This window comes from Crinia signifera, chromosome 2 (genome assembly GCF_055691185.1).
Source record: "Crinia signifera chromosome 2, ASM5569118v1, whole genome shotgun sequence".
In the NCBI taxonomy this organism is placed as follows: Eukaryota; Metazoa; Chordata; class Amphibia; order Anura; family Myobatrachidae; genus Crinia; species Crinia signifera.
In genome coordinates, this window is record NC_139218.1 from 184,487,277 (window position 1) to 184,502,309 (window position 15,033).

The window sequence follows — 15,033 nt, forward strand, 5'->3', positions numbered from 1 at the left end:
CTATCATCAGGGACATAGGGAAGGGGAGATTACAGCCTCCCCGTGGTCCGGACCGTCCGGGTTTTTGCTACATGCCCGGACCATACAGGGAGACTTTATTCTACCCCTCCTCCTCTACCTGGTGACCGGTGTCACAGGCAGAACCCCCAGACAGGACACCCCCGGACCGGACGCTACAAGCTCCAAAATGCAGAGTTTGATGTCTGGTCCGGGGGTTTTGTCCTGGTCCGGTTTTTACCCATACCCTCTGGTTCAGCGTTTCCGGATCCTGTCCGGGTCTGGTTTTTACTTAGTCCCTATTGTAAGTCAATTGACAGATTGATTAAACTCCCCTTTTTGTGTGACACCTGTGAGAACTTGTTTACACAGCATTGTCTGGCTTACTGCAGTTTCATAGAAAATTGTAATGTTCTCTCAGGGTGGTTGTTGCTGGTTGTTCCTATGTGCTCCGACAGGGAAACAGGTTCCCAGAAGTTTCAGTTTGTGTGACTGGTATTGTCCTACGTGTATTATATTGGGCACTGGAATGTTTTGGGGTAAAAGGAGAAAATTTAAATGTTAAAGAGAACTGGGGGTACTCCTGGTCATGACCCCCAGTCCCTCTGCCTCTGAGCAGACTCTATGTGCAATGTTTATTTCCCACTCCACAGCCCCGGGCAGGGACCCAGTGGGCTAGCACACCTTCCCTGCCTCAGAACACTATCTGCGTGGCCTGTCTATTAGGAACATGAACCAGTGGTGAGCGCAGCAAACTCTGAACAAGTTTATCTGATCTGAGGCAGTTTAGTTATGCTAACACAACATGACCTCGAACCAAAAATATGTGTTCTATATTCTCTGTAAACATATATTTTCTCTTCGGCGGCAAATACTGTGGTGTATTCCTTCCATATTAATGTGCTTGAATACCTAGGGAAAGGTCGGCGCATGCGCTGGAGAAAAGTTCTGGTTACTGGTCAGCAGCAGTGTTGCGTGTTCTGTTGCGCGAAATTCATGCGCCATCTACAGGCTTCACCGACCGCCGGGACATCCTGGCCGCGGCTGTTAGTCACGATCTACCGTATTTGAAGATATGGAGGTAGGGGCATATTAACAAATGCGCTGCATCATAGAAAGATGGGTTAGTGCTGTCGATTTTTTTTTTTTTAAATGCCCTCAGTAAAAATGGCGGTGCTGTCTGCGGAAGTGGTAAGTTATAGGAAACTAGTATTCGCGGACTGAAGTGACGAATCAGGAAGTACGTTTGGGTCAGAGGTGAGTACGTGTGAGGATTCGGCTCCAAATTCTGTATCGTGCATGTGCAGGGAGTAACCCCGTAGTGAAAGCTGTGGTGCGCCTGTATGACAAGTTACCCCCATCCGTGTATTGACTATTGAGCTACATTGAAATCTATCCGCAAGTGACCGGGGGCTTTATATGTGCTATTGGAGCGCCCTCTATTGGTGCTAGGCTGCTAGCAGTGACAACCAAGCGCCTCATCTGGGCTTCTAAGGAAGCCGGACGCCAATAACTCCTTCCGGATAGCTATATGTATGTGTGTGCTGCATTTAGGTTTACGTTGTGGACACCTGGTAATTTTTACAAAATGGAAAAAAAAAATATTCAAGGTTTCTTAAAAAAAAAAAGAAAATGGTTTGGTAACAGAAATAATAAAGGAAATTATTGGCATTTTGTTTCTAATCAAATACTAGATGTTAGCATTACATAGTATACCATATTTACATACCTCCCAACTCTGCCATACCTGCAGGCGGGACGCTGCTGCTGCGCGCCGAAGGCGCGTTGAAAATTTTGGGGGCGTGGTCTATACTTGCGGCTCTCCCACGAGGCCACGCCCCCATTTTGCCGCTATGGGGGCATGACCCAGAGGCTCTGTGAGCCTCTAGCCATGCCCCCAGCCCCCTGGCTGCGGGAATAGACGCTGTGCGCACAGCGTTTATTCCCCGGTGCTTAGCAGCTGACAGGGGGGACTCCCAACAGCCCCCCCACGCCGCGGGACACTGCCGCCCGCGGGTGGGACAGCGGGACAGGCCCTGATAATCGGGACTGTCCCGCTAAAATCGGGACTGTTGGGAGGTATGTATTTATACTACAAATGTATACCATGTATTTGTGTACAAATATCAGATGGGGACATAGTTGCCTACCCTCCTGCATTCTGCAGGAGACTCCCTGAAATAGCAGCAATCTCCCTCATTAGTCTAGCAATCTCCCTCATTTCACCTAGCCCATATTACACTATTAAATTTTGGGGGTAAAAAAACAGAATTAGAGACAGATATTTACATTGAATTATCAGCGCCATTTCCCAGTAGCTCGTACTAACTGCTTTGGGGCTCATCTACATTTGGATATAGAGATCCACTCGTGGGCGCTCCCTATGGTTCGGAAAGTGAGAGAAGGGAGAATGGATAAAATAAAGGGGAAGTAGGATACTTCCTTTGTCTTCTTCTCCTGAGTGGGCTAATTTCTCCTGTAGATGTTCTTGGGTTAGAATGTTCCTGATTCCAAATGTGTCTCGGTGATCATATGGAAAGGGTGAAAAAAAATCAGAGAAATCCACAATGAGAAGTGTCCCTGGGGTAAAGGGTAGGTTTATAATGATGTCACTTCGAGCTACGGTGGCGTACCGAACTCACTTGTGACAACAAGGATACAGGTGTATCAAGGTATCTTTGGATCGATAAATGGGATTGCGTACCCGTACTCACGTGGTAGAATGGAGATCAAAGCGCATCAAGGTTTCTTTAAATATCCGTTTTTATTGGAAAAAGTAAAACATCAATAGAATAAAAGAAGGTATAAAGTGGAAGGTGAGCTAAAGTTGGGTGAAGTCAAACCGGATAACATACGCCCAAGTTCTCACAGGTTAGCTGAACTCACCTTCACAGCTTTTCTGCCTCCTGGGTACACTAGATCTGGGCCAACATGTTTCGAGATAATGCTATCTCTTCTTCAGGATCCAGACTAGTGTAATCAATGTGGCTCTATATAAGCGCTATAGCACTTCCTGTTCCGGGTTGCGTGACACCGGAAGTAAACAAACTGCATTTATCTGAATAAAACAACAAGGTATATAAAATAACAGTGCACGGTCCCCCTTGCTGGTGTTCCGTTTTGTATCTCAAAACGAGATGTATTTATGGTGCACTGTGTGTATGAAAATACTGTCTATATGCGGCAATAGGAAGTTGATACATCGTGGCCGGAAGTTCCCGCGACGGAGCTCGTCCTCTGTACACCCGGAAGTACAGTGATTCCAGGTGACTTCATTAGGAGGCGGAAGTGCTGTGATCGGGTGTTCCGCGGCCTGAAGTCCGTCTCTCTAGGTTTCTCTCTCGTACACCCGGAAGTCCTGTTCTGGTCATTCCTTGACAGCTTCACTGGCACAGACCAGCAATGTATATATTATTGGTACCACTGGGCACCAATGATCATAGCCAATAATATATACATTGCTGGCACAGACCAGCAATGTATATATTATTGGTACCACTGGGCACCAATGATTATTTATTAGCCAGTAATATATACATTGCTGGCACAGGCCAGCAATGTATATATTACTAGCACCACTGCACACCAATGATTATTTATATACATTGCTGGCACAGGCCAGCATTTGTGCTGTAAAAACGTTTTGAAGAGCTAAAACGTTTTACCTGCAATGGGAATGGTACTTAAATGGCATTTAAAAATGTAATCTGCTGCAGTGGGAATGCTAAATACCGTTTAAGTTTACCTGTAACTTAAAACGGGTCTGCAGTGGGAAAGCAGCATGAGACGCCTTTAGAAACTTTTCTATCTATATCTAACAATAAGGGCACTCTCATCCCCAACAGGTATTGTAATCACTTAACCCTGCACTGACCAAAGCGCAACAGGGCAACTGATCTACCTAAAAGGGACAGCAGATGCCTCACTCCCTACTCTTTCTGACACTCTATTCATACAGATAAAAACATCATTGAATGCTCACTGATTTTCAGGGAACCAGGACGGTTGCGAAGGTCAGCAGCAGCTTCTTTTGATCTTTTCAACTGTGAGTGCAGAGCCGGCCCTAGCCTAAATGACGCCCTAGGCAAGATTTTTGCTGGTGCCCCCTAGCACCGCCACTAGTTCTGCCTCTGACCCTGCTCCCCTTTCCCAGCACCATCAATCCTCATCATAGCAGTCATCATTTTGGTGCTCCTACCCGCAATTTTTTAAATAGAAACAGTGCACAAATTCGGTGCGCAGCCCAAAAGAGGGGTGTGTTCTTGCTGGGAAGGGGCAAGGCCACACAATAGTACCCCCAAATTAAAATTAGGCCACACAGTAGTGCAACTTTATTCACATTATACAGTATTATGCGATGGTGTCCCTTATTCATGTTACATCACACAGTAGTACCACTTTACCTTATATACATTACTCCTGACATTATACCCTTAGAAAAATATCCTGAGAAAATAACGTATTTTAAGCACCTCCATGGCCACAATGCAACCCAGCACAAAGCAGTGTGTGCTGGGCAGAGGAGAAGAGCTGCAGCTGCTGCTGTCACTTAAGGGGAGGGGGCCCGGGGCCCCCACTGGGCCCTTCCATCAGACTTTGTCCTGGGTGATTTGTACCCCCTACCCCTTACTCTCGGCACCCCTGATAATACCACACAGTAATGCCCCTTACACATGTGACACACATTATTAATGTCCTTATAACCATAATGCCCCTTACACATTATGCCAACCTTTATTAATGCCCTTCATACACATAATGACACACATAATGCCCCTTACACATATGTTGCACATTATTAATGCCCTTATACACATGACACACATAATGCCCCATACAAATATGTTGCACATTATTAATGCCTTTATACACATGACACACATAGGGCCTTATTCTGGTTGGAGCGGCCGGGCCGTACGCGTACGTCCCGGGGTTTTTCATGATCTGCGCATGTGCAGATACGCTAATGCGCCGGCGCGAACACTCCACAACGCTTACGGCCGGTGTCTCAACGTGCGAAAAAACCTGTACGCGAGCGTACGGGTAATGGGGCGGCATAGGGGCGTGTTGATGGGAGCGGCCGAAATAATGAGGGAAAATGGGCGTAAATATGGGCGTACACGGGGGTGTGCACCAAAAATGAGCGGTGCTACTACCGCACGATCGACTAAGGCACCGTTCATTTCGGACACCAAACAGGCGGCCGCCAACCGCCAGCTCAAACCACCCCTACAGATACCGCATGCCAGCGTGCGCCTGAGTTGGCTAATTTACGCTGATTACTACTCAAACACATACACCTGAATGTAATAAGCAATGCTGCAGTCTATTAAGTCCAAAGCATGATTTCACTACCTGCAAGCCACACACACAGCACGCAAACACATTGGAAGCTTATGTTTTTATACTTCTCCACATTTAAAGGTTTGTTTAATTTAAGGTAAGAATCTTTTTATACGCTAAGGTAGGTATTTGCTAAACAGTTAGACACATTCACTACGTGCTTTCATAGACTTTACGCAGTAGCACACTCAATCTACACAAGTCGACATGTGTCAACGTGTTCACTCTAATACTAACATAGGTTTTGTATTTAGGATACAATAACATAAACCACAGTTTTATTAGGTCTTTATTAAGGTAGACAATTGAGTTAATAGAAAACAATAATTGAATAACAAATAGATTAATTAATCAATTGTCAGATTAGTAGTTGAGAGGCAAGATTTGCAGGTCCATATATGTGAAGGGTATGCCAGCGTGCACGGACGTACGCTCACTCTCACGAGCGGTGAAATAAGCTGAGTTTTCCATTGAAAACAATAGGGACCCGTCCGTGCAAGCTGGCGTACGCTCAGATCTCCGCAAGAAGTCGTTGGGAAGACGGACGAAAGACGTCCGTAAACGGCGCTGTACGCTCAGTTGTACGCCAGTTGTCGGAGTGTAAGGGCTGGCCCGTCCGCGTACGTTCCCGTACGCTCATTTGTACGCCACTCCCCTTCTACGGTATTTCTGTCCGTACGTAAGCGGCTAATTTGTGGGTGGACTTAACCCTAACGGCCGCGTACGGCTAGCGTGCGGTAATGGCGAACGTACGCACGTTTGGCCGCTCCGATCAGAATAACCTCCATAATGCCTGTTACACATAAGTGGCACATTATTAATGCATTTATACATGACACACATAATGCCCCTTACACATATGCTGAACACTATTGCACAACCAACCCACCCGCAGGCAGCACTCGCACAGCCGCTAACACTGTGACCTCTGCTTCTGCTTGGATACAGATGTTTCCTCATACTGTACATCTTGCCTCAATAGGCCATGCAGTTCCTGGCCAGTTCTGCTAACTTTGGGTGCCTTTTTTTCCTGAAAATTCTTCTTATTTGCATTGTTATGTGACCAGTACACACACGGAGCTTCCAATGATTAAAATGATATGTGGCATGCCTATATTCTTTGTGCGACTGTGGCTGTACCTGCATACGGAATGCTATGTTACAGTGATTTCCATGAATACACTATTTCATATGCCGATACAGCCTCACTCACACAGAATATAGGCATGCTGCATATCATTTTAATCAGCAGAAGCTGCTGATGCCCCTAGGCATTCCAAATGCCCTAGGCAATTGCCTAGTCTGCCTATGCCTAAGGCCGGCTCTGTGTGAGTGTCATCTATTTATCTATATTAACCATATTCTGCATCTCTGTGAGCGGTTATCGTCGCAACATAATACCCAGTAGCAACACAGATATCTCTATTTCTTAAAGCTACGGCTACAAAATTATACAGCCAGAATTGAAATAAGAGTAACTCCTACTCTCCGGACTGTACCAGAGTAGGACTAACTCCTCTCTGACACTAATACTAACTGTGCATCTATGTATATTTCGCAACTTCTATTACTACCTCTATGGGAACAATGATCATATTATGGGAATAAGCTGAAATTTAATACAGCCAATAGAAATTACCCACATCTTCGTTTGCCCTTTCAGATAAATTCAGGAGCCTGAAAACTCATAGGACAGTGCAGGAATATAAAAACCTGTACTGTACGTTACCTATGCTATTTACGTTTAGTGTTGTATGTCTGTATGTCCGATCTCTATTTTAAGATTAAATATTAAAAGCTAAATTTTATTTGTTCGTAATAAATCACACTGACAAAGCTAAAAGAGTGCCCCCAAACAAAAGAGCGTACTTTTTCTCTCCACTTTGGTACACTATATCTACTCTCAGGGGAGCACCGCCACGTCATTATCGACCCAACCTATGGGTTATTATTTAATACTATTGTGGTAATCATACAAATCGTTAACTACTGCATGCATTATTGTACAGAATTTTGTGTCACTTGTGCTCAGGTCATATCCCCTCCCAGACTCCCTCCCCATCCCCCTTTTTCCCGATACTTATACAAAAATAGATCATGTCAGACTAATTTAATTAGCTTCTATGAGGAAGTCAGTAGGGGGATGGGGATGGACTTAGGGCGGGATGCTCTAACATACGCGCCACCCTTACCGCCGCAGATTGCCTACATAATTATCGCATATGCGATAATTATGGCAAAGGACAGCTCTTGCGTTAAGAGCTGTTCTTTGCGGTGGGAGACAGCGGGACCCGGCAGGTAGGGTGACCAACTCATCCCTTTAATCCGGGACACACATTAATTACACAGGTTATGTGGCTGGCTACCTGGTTTTAAACTGCCACAGCTCAAGAGTCCATTTTACCTGGTTTTAAACTGCCACAGAACCTGTGTAATTAATATGTGTTCCAGACTAAAGGGATGAGTTGGTCACCCTACCGGCAGCTCCCCCCTGCCTTCCTTACCCGGCGTTGCTGCTGCTGCGCCGGGGCTCTCCTCCTCCCTGCACCCGGAAGAGGAACATAGTGCAGGGAGGAGGAGGTCACAGGTCCGAAGCACAGCACTGTGCTGCCCGGACACAGGTGAGGGGGGGTTTGATGCAGGGGTTGGTGCGTGGCGGCGAGGGGTTGCGTTAGATGCCCCCTGTCGCGATAAGCCCACGGGGGATGCTTAGAGCATCCTAAAATGCAGTAAAACCCCCGATAACGGGATTTTTAATGCATTTTTAGTTTAGAGAATCTCCCCCTTAGGGAAATCTGTTGATGTAATACGTCTTGATTTTGCTAAATCTTTTGACACGGTGCCTCATAAAAGGTTATTAATAAAACTAGGTTACTTCGGGATATGAGATAAAATGTGTAATTGGATTATAAACTGGTTACACAATTGGGGACAGAGAGTGGTTGTAAATGGAATACATTCCAGCTGGGATAAGGTCCAAAGTGGAGTCCCACAAGGTTCAATATTGGGACACTTGTTCAACCTGGGTGACTGTGTAGTGTAAACGGGTAACTGGGGTCAATGCGACCCGGGTCCCATTCACTACAGGGCAAAAACCGGCGCTGGCAGATGCTTTCATCTCCCAGCGCCTCCCCAACCCCACTTCCTGATGGCGGGGACTGGGTTTGCAAACCGGGTCGCACCCAGGTTGTAGCTGGGTACAAAATCCCAGGTGCGACCCGGCATATTTAGCAGATATTTGGAGGATCTCACAGCAATGTTGGCACTCAAAGGGTTTATCCCTTCTCCTGAACATAATGCACATTATTTTAGGATTTCTGGAATTTGTCCAGAGCTGAGACATGTAGGTCAACAATCCAGATAAGTTAAAGCGTTTTTTTTATGTGTACTGCAGTGTTTTCCATTTTTTTTTAATCTTTGTAAAATGTTACCCAGTAATGAATAAACCTGTGCATGCCTGGGAGATATCTAAAATATGCAGAGTTAAGCTCCGATTATTCCTTAGCCAATTAGCAGCATAACCGATCTAGTTAACTATATGTGTGTTGCCGCTGGGCAAACTACAAAGTGCATACACACCGAACAATATCGGTCAACTATATCGTTCAGTGATATCACCAGGGCCCCTGCTATGCATTTAGTCACTGATGATATTGTCAGATTGAGCTGCATGCACAGATGACAGGGAGGGGGTCATTAATGTGCAGAAGTCTGCGTCGTTAACAATATTGAGCATACACTCTAAAAGTTTGTTTAAATTATATTGTTCAGAAGGGCATGACTGAGTGATATCTTTTAATAGATCAGGTAGTGTGTATGGGGCTTTTGGTTGAGTATACATTTAAAGATTTACAGTATTTGTCCAATCTTTCTGGTGGTAACAAAATTCTGGTAATGTAAATGCATATGACAACCAACCATTTGCACTCAAATGCTTGAAAATTTTCAAAACTGGATATAGTTTGTTAAATTAATCTGTGTAAACCAATTTGTCTGAATGAATGACCATTGTCTGTCTGTTTTCCAGTGTGCAAAAAGTTGACCTTCGTTTGCTCCCATATATAGCCTGATTTTTGTTCCCACCAGATAAATTGAAGCTGGGCACACACTTAAAGATTAATCTTTAAGTCCCATGAGGACTTGAGTTGGAATTCATTGCCCTATGCGCAACTTTTTTTATTCTTTATGCTGGAGATGGCTCTTCAGATCAGACTTGTATGTATGAATCCCACTAGGGCTACATATGCATTAGGAACTTAGTATCCGAACCAGCAGTAAAAGCAATAGCTCAGGCTTTCTTTACTATTTTTCTTCGTTCTTATCAGCCACTCTTCTGGCATGAGCCCCTTAAGAAATGCCCTAGCTGTGTACCCACGGTGAGATATTGACTAATGGACAAATTTGACTAAGCAATTTTGGCTAGATGCACTGGAGATTTTGACTAAGCAATTTTGTCTAACTAATGATAGTCTATGATCTAGTCAAAATTGCCTTGCCTGCACAGTCTGTCTATGCTAGGAGATACTGACTTAAACTGGGTAGATACTGACTTAAGCTGGATACACACCTACAGATTTATCTGTTCAATCTTTCTGGTGGTAACAAAAATCTGGTAATATATGGGAGCAAAGGACAATCAACCGTTCACTCCCAAATGCTTGAAAATGGACCAAAAAAATGATTGTTCATTTGTTAAATGTATTTAAACTATTTGTCTAAATGACCATAGTCTTTTTTCCAGTGTTTGGAAGCAAATGTTTGATTCTTGTATGCTCCCATACATTACCAGATCTTTGTTCCCACCAGATAGATTGGACAGATTAATCTGTAGGTGTGTATTGGACTTTAGCGTTCGTATCTAAGGAGAAACACTGGACGATTTTGGCTAACCTTCTAGGAGATTTTGATGATCTCCTGACAAAATTTCACTGGGCAGGATGTACTAAAGTAAAAATGTGGTAAAAACCCGGGTTTTCTGTGTTTTTACCACATTTTTTAATCTACGAAAGCACCTACCAGCGGGGCTTCTCTGTGGAGGGGCTTTAGTTACGCCAGGGTTACACCAGCTAGAGCTATGGCTTCTCTCCGCAGTGCCGCTGTCTGAGGGATCCGACACATATCCCTCCCATCATTCCCTGTGGCCGCCAGTGTCTTTTGCGCATGCACAGAGGAAGCCCAAGCAGCGGCTGGGATCGCAAAGGGGATCTTGATTCATTTTACATTGCATACGTTAGTGCATATGCGATGAGCATCGGAGCGATGGGTGGCGGGATGTACCTGCAGTGGTTGGTACATCCCGCCCACTGTGTCTACACCCCTTTACACTGCAATTTAGATTTCAGTTTGAACACACCCCACACAAATCTAACTCTCTCTGCACATGTTACATTTGCCTCATCAGTGCAGCATGGTTTTGTACATTAGAGAAAAAATTTCAAGGCTGAATCAGGGCTTATATTGTTAACAATGCATGCTATCATATAGTGTGTAACCAGATAATACTACCAAAATCAAAATTAAAGCAAAGAAAAATAATTATCTCCTAATAATGTGAGGTTTTAAAAATATGTCCTTTTCTTCTACGATCCCATGGCAGCCTTCACATTGGGATTTCATCCCATTCCTTGTAGTTAGACAGGTTACTTTTTTTCCCAGGCTCCTCCCCTCTTGGGTATAAATCCCTGCTCCTACCCTCCTCTGGTGTCTTTTTTTCCTGTCTCCTTGTTTAGTTAGAGGCAGGAGGTTACTCTATTTTGGGCTCACCTTTAGAAACAGAAGATCACTCTGGGTGGTTGCAGCATTGAAGTGTGACTCTTTGAGGGTTCCTGTCCATGCCATCCAGAGAACTAGCAGGAGCGAAATGCTGTAAGTCTCCATTTCTCCTAAAACAAGCACCAAGTAGCGTGGTAGCAGCAGAGAAGTAAGAGCAGCTACTAGCGCCGTCGGAATCCTCAGAGACAGCCGCTCGCGGCAGCATGGACTGGACTACAAGGCCCAGAGAGCAGTGCGCCTAGCGCGTACTTCCGGGTTCGGCGGGACTCATAGACTACACTTAACAGAATGCATCGCGCATGACGCGCACTTCCGGTTTCCGGCTATAGCGTCTGCACGCTTCCCAAGCACACTCTGCTGGGGATTTAAAAGAGAGTCAGACACTGTCAGTTTCTGAGGCAGAGCAGCAGCATGGTCCTGTGAGTCGGTGGAATGGTAGGACACTGGGGTTATACCTTATTGGATGCTTATGTATATCTGGCAATACCTGATTGGTTTATGTTTATACAGATTTCTGGTGCTGTTGAGATGGATCTGCCTTCCCCCATTAGAGAAGATAGTGCCCCTGTGAGGTGAGCCTGGTAATATTTTTTGTAGGTAGTATAGAAGTTTTATTTCCAGTATGAGTGATCGGCTTTCCCATTTATTCTTATAGTGTGCCTTCTGAAACTAAGAAAAAGGCTACTAAGAAGAAAAATACCACTGTAAATTGCATGGCTTGTGATAAAGTGATGGATGCAGCATTGGGCAAGACTATATGTGAGGGGTGTGAGCCTCAACCAGAACCACAGGATAATCAGACTAAAATGCTGAAAGATCTTATGGATTGGATGAGACAATCCTTTGTATCTAAAGAGGAGTTTGTGGAAAGCCAAGGGTCTAAGAGATCTAGAGATCAAGCAGGATTCTCATATGAAGTGAATAACTCTTCTGAAGATGGTGATGATGTAAATAATTCCTCTGATGAGCCTGGAGAAATTAAAGAGGATGTTAGGGCATTTAATTTTGATACAGTGGAATATATATTAAAACAGATTTACAAGTCTATGAATTAAAAGAAACTGTTGCACCTGCAGAAGGGGCAGATTTGTTATTTGAAGATAGATCCAAGAAGGGTCGATCATTTCCAGTACATCGGGTTATGAAAGAAACTATTTCTAAAGAATGGTCTAACCTGGATAAAAAACACGGGGAACTATTTAGTGTAGACAAAATGTATCCTATAAAGGATGAGGAATTCCTTAAGTGGTTCAGCATACCGAAGATGGATGCGGCTGTAGCGGAAGTAACATCTCGCACAACATTGCCTCTCGAGGATGGGGCCTCGTTCAAGGATCCAATGGATCGAAGAATGGAGGGTTCCCTAAAGAAACGGCATCTATCCACAGCAAAACGGGGGTAGCTTTAGCTTTGGTGGCCAGAGGTTTAAGAATGTGGTGTAATGCGCCCCATATGGATATTGAAGAAAAGATTTTAAAACCGTATATATTAAAGAATCTGGAGGTCATTCAGAAGTCGGTTGAATTTCTGTGTGAGGCGACCATAGATGTGACTTCGTTTGCAGCAAGTGCCATGTCGGCAGGTGTAGCGACTAGAAGGGCACTGTGGTTACGATCTTGGTCGGCAGACTCTAATTCCAAGAATCGCCTGGTCTCCTTGCCGTTCGAAGGATCCTTTCTGTTTGGCACAAAATTAGATGCCCTGATTCACAGATTGACGGGAGGAAAATCTCAAACTCCCACAAGATAGGAAGAATAAGTTCCCATATACAGGAGCCTCTAAACAGATGTTTAGAGAAGCTAAATCTTATAGGCCAGGTAGGCCATACAGTCAGAGGGGTGCGTTTTCTAACTCCAGACAGTCCTTTTGCCAGAATTCTAGAAGAAGCGGAAGACAATGACAATCAAAGTGTTCCTCAGGTGGGAGCCCGATTATTGCAATTCCCAGATGTATGGGATACCGTGCTTCAAGACAGATGGGTACAGAAAATAGTTCGAGACGGTTATTTGCTGGAGTTCGGCCGAATTCCAGGGAACGACTATTTCATGTTGTCAAGAAAGCCAAGATCGGTACTGGAAGGGCAAGAGTTGAAGAAGATTGTATCCAATCTCCTGGACATCAACGCCATAGAACCTGTTCCAGAAACCCAGATGGAGAAGGTAATGTATACCAATCTCTTTCTGGTAGAAAAGAGCACGGGGGGGGGGGGGGGGGTGTTGGTTCAGGACTATTATAGACTTGAGACAGTTAAATCAATATTTGGAAGTAAATACATTTTGCATGGAGACAATGAGAACTATAACGGCAGGCATAAGAAGAGGGGACTTCATGGTATCTCCTGTTTTTTTTTTTCTTAAAGGATGCATACTACCATATACCGATTCATCCACAACATCGGACGTTTCTCAGGTTCGCCATAAAACAGAAACATTTCCAATTTGCATGCCTACCTTTTGGTCTCGCCTCCTCCCCAAGAGTTCACAAAAGTACTAGTAACTTTAATAGCAGTCCTAAGGAAGAGAGGAATCTTCTTTGGCCATACATAGACAATATCCTCATCGCGGCATCATCCAAACAAGTGCTACTGGAACATCTGCAAGTAGTGGTCAACTTCCTGCAAACACCTGGCTGGATATTAAATCTACAAAAGAGCCAATTGAATCCCACCCAAATAATCAAGTTCTTAGGGGTGATTATAGATTCGGTAAAAGTTAAAATTTCCCTGTCAGACGAGAGATGTGCGAAGTTTAGAGTCCTCTCCCTCTCTCTGACAAAAACAAGGTCAACATCATTGCAAAGATGGGGTGTTAGGGGAGGGGGATCTGGGAAAAAGGCCCACGCACAAGTTGCACCCTTAAATCAAGTATGGTATGAGAATAATTGTTAGTATTGAATTGTATTCCACAGTCTGAGAAGGTTATTTCAAGGTAATGAATAACTCGTGTGGAGGTGCACCCCTGAGAGTAAAATATATCAATAGAAAAAGGGGGAAGAAAAAGTACTCTCCTTTGTTTGGGGGCACGCTTTTGTAGAAAAAATTCTAATGAGTAGTAATTTAGTTAAGTTAAAACGTAACTTTTAATAGAATATTTAGTAAAAAAGTGGTTTAAAGACAAAAATCAAAAAACACAAACAGACTACACATAACATATAAGATTGGTTATTATAACCAATTAGACGGCTCAAGGGAGTCCCGTCACCAAGATGCTGACGTTAGATATAATTAGATATACCAGTAATACATTTGTAAATGGAAAATAGGCCTATATTTTAGTAAAACCTCGGTGGGTAGGTCTATTTTTTTACTGGTATAAATCAAAAAAAAATTTTTTTAGCGAAATGGAAAAAAACACATTTGTTTTGGTCCACACCAATTATTGTATGGTGTGTACCCACATGCACAATTCAAGATTGAAAAAAGTTTTGCTTTGTATAATCAATTTTGACACAAAATAATCTTGAATTTAAATGCAAACAGTAAAGCGGTGGTAGCCACAACTCTGTCAATTGTCTACACAAATGGAGCAAGCATATAGTGGTAATAACTCAGTCTCTGATTCATGGAGCCAGATATATGGCAGAAAAGGGTGATAAAGTGACTGAGCATCTGCTGTCCCTTGCCCCTGGACAAGGTGCCCTGTTGGTATAATGCCAGAGCAGGGTCTAGCCGAGACCCAAAGGGTAGGGTTGAGAGTGCTGCTGAAAGAAAAAGTGTACTGGGAGTATTAGGTTAAAGTGTGAAAAGAGGCGACTTATATCAGGTGGATTTTAGTAGGCTGCTGCTTCCCATATATCAATGCATTGATGGGAAGTGAGCGGTACACACCACCAGATAACGTTAGGGGATAGTAAGGGATGGCTCCTACTCCTCCATGCAGGAAGTATGGTGCCCTGTTGCGCAAAAGACAGTGCAGGGTCCTC

At 44.1% G+C, this 15,033-nt stretch overlaps 1 protein-coding gene across 7 annotated transcripts in view; it reads left to right on the forward strand.

The window, feature by feature from the left end:
* The first annotated feature begins 926 nt into the window (after window positions 1-926).
* Window positions 927-15,033, forward strand: part of PIGV (phosphatidylinositol glycan anchor biosynthesis class V) — a 41,373-nt gene continuing 27,266 nt past the window's right edge. The window contains exons 1-2 of one of the 7 annotated variants that reach the window (XM_083173303.1): window positions 11,630-11,684; window positions 11,768-13,271. The gene's annotated coding sequence lies outside the window, so the exon portion shown is untranslated. Of the gene's footprint in view, window positions 1,079-1,183; window positions 1,255-11,629; window positions 11,685-11,722; window positions 13,272-15,033 lie in introns of those variants that run through there. The other 6 variants (XM_083173305.1, XM_083173298.1, XM_083173306.1 and 3 more) reach the window with 6 other exon arrangements.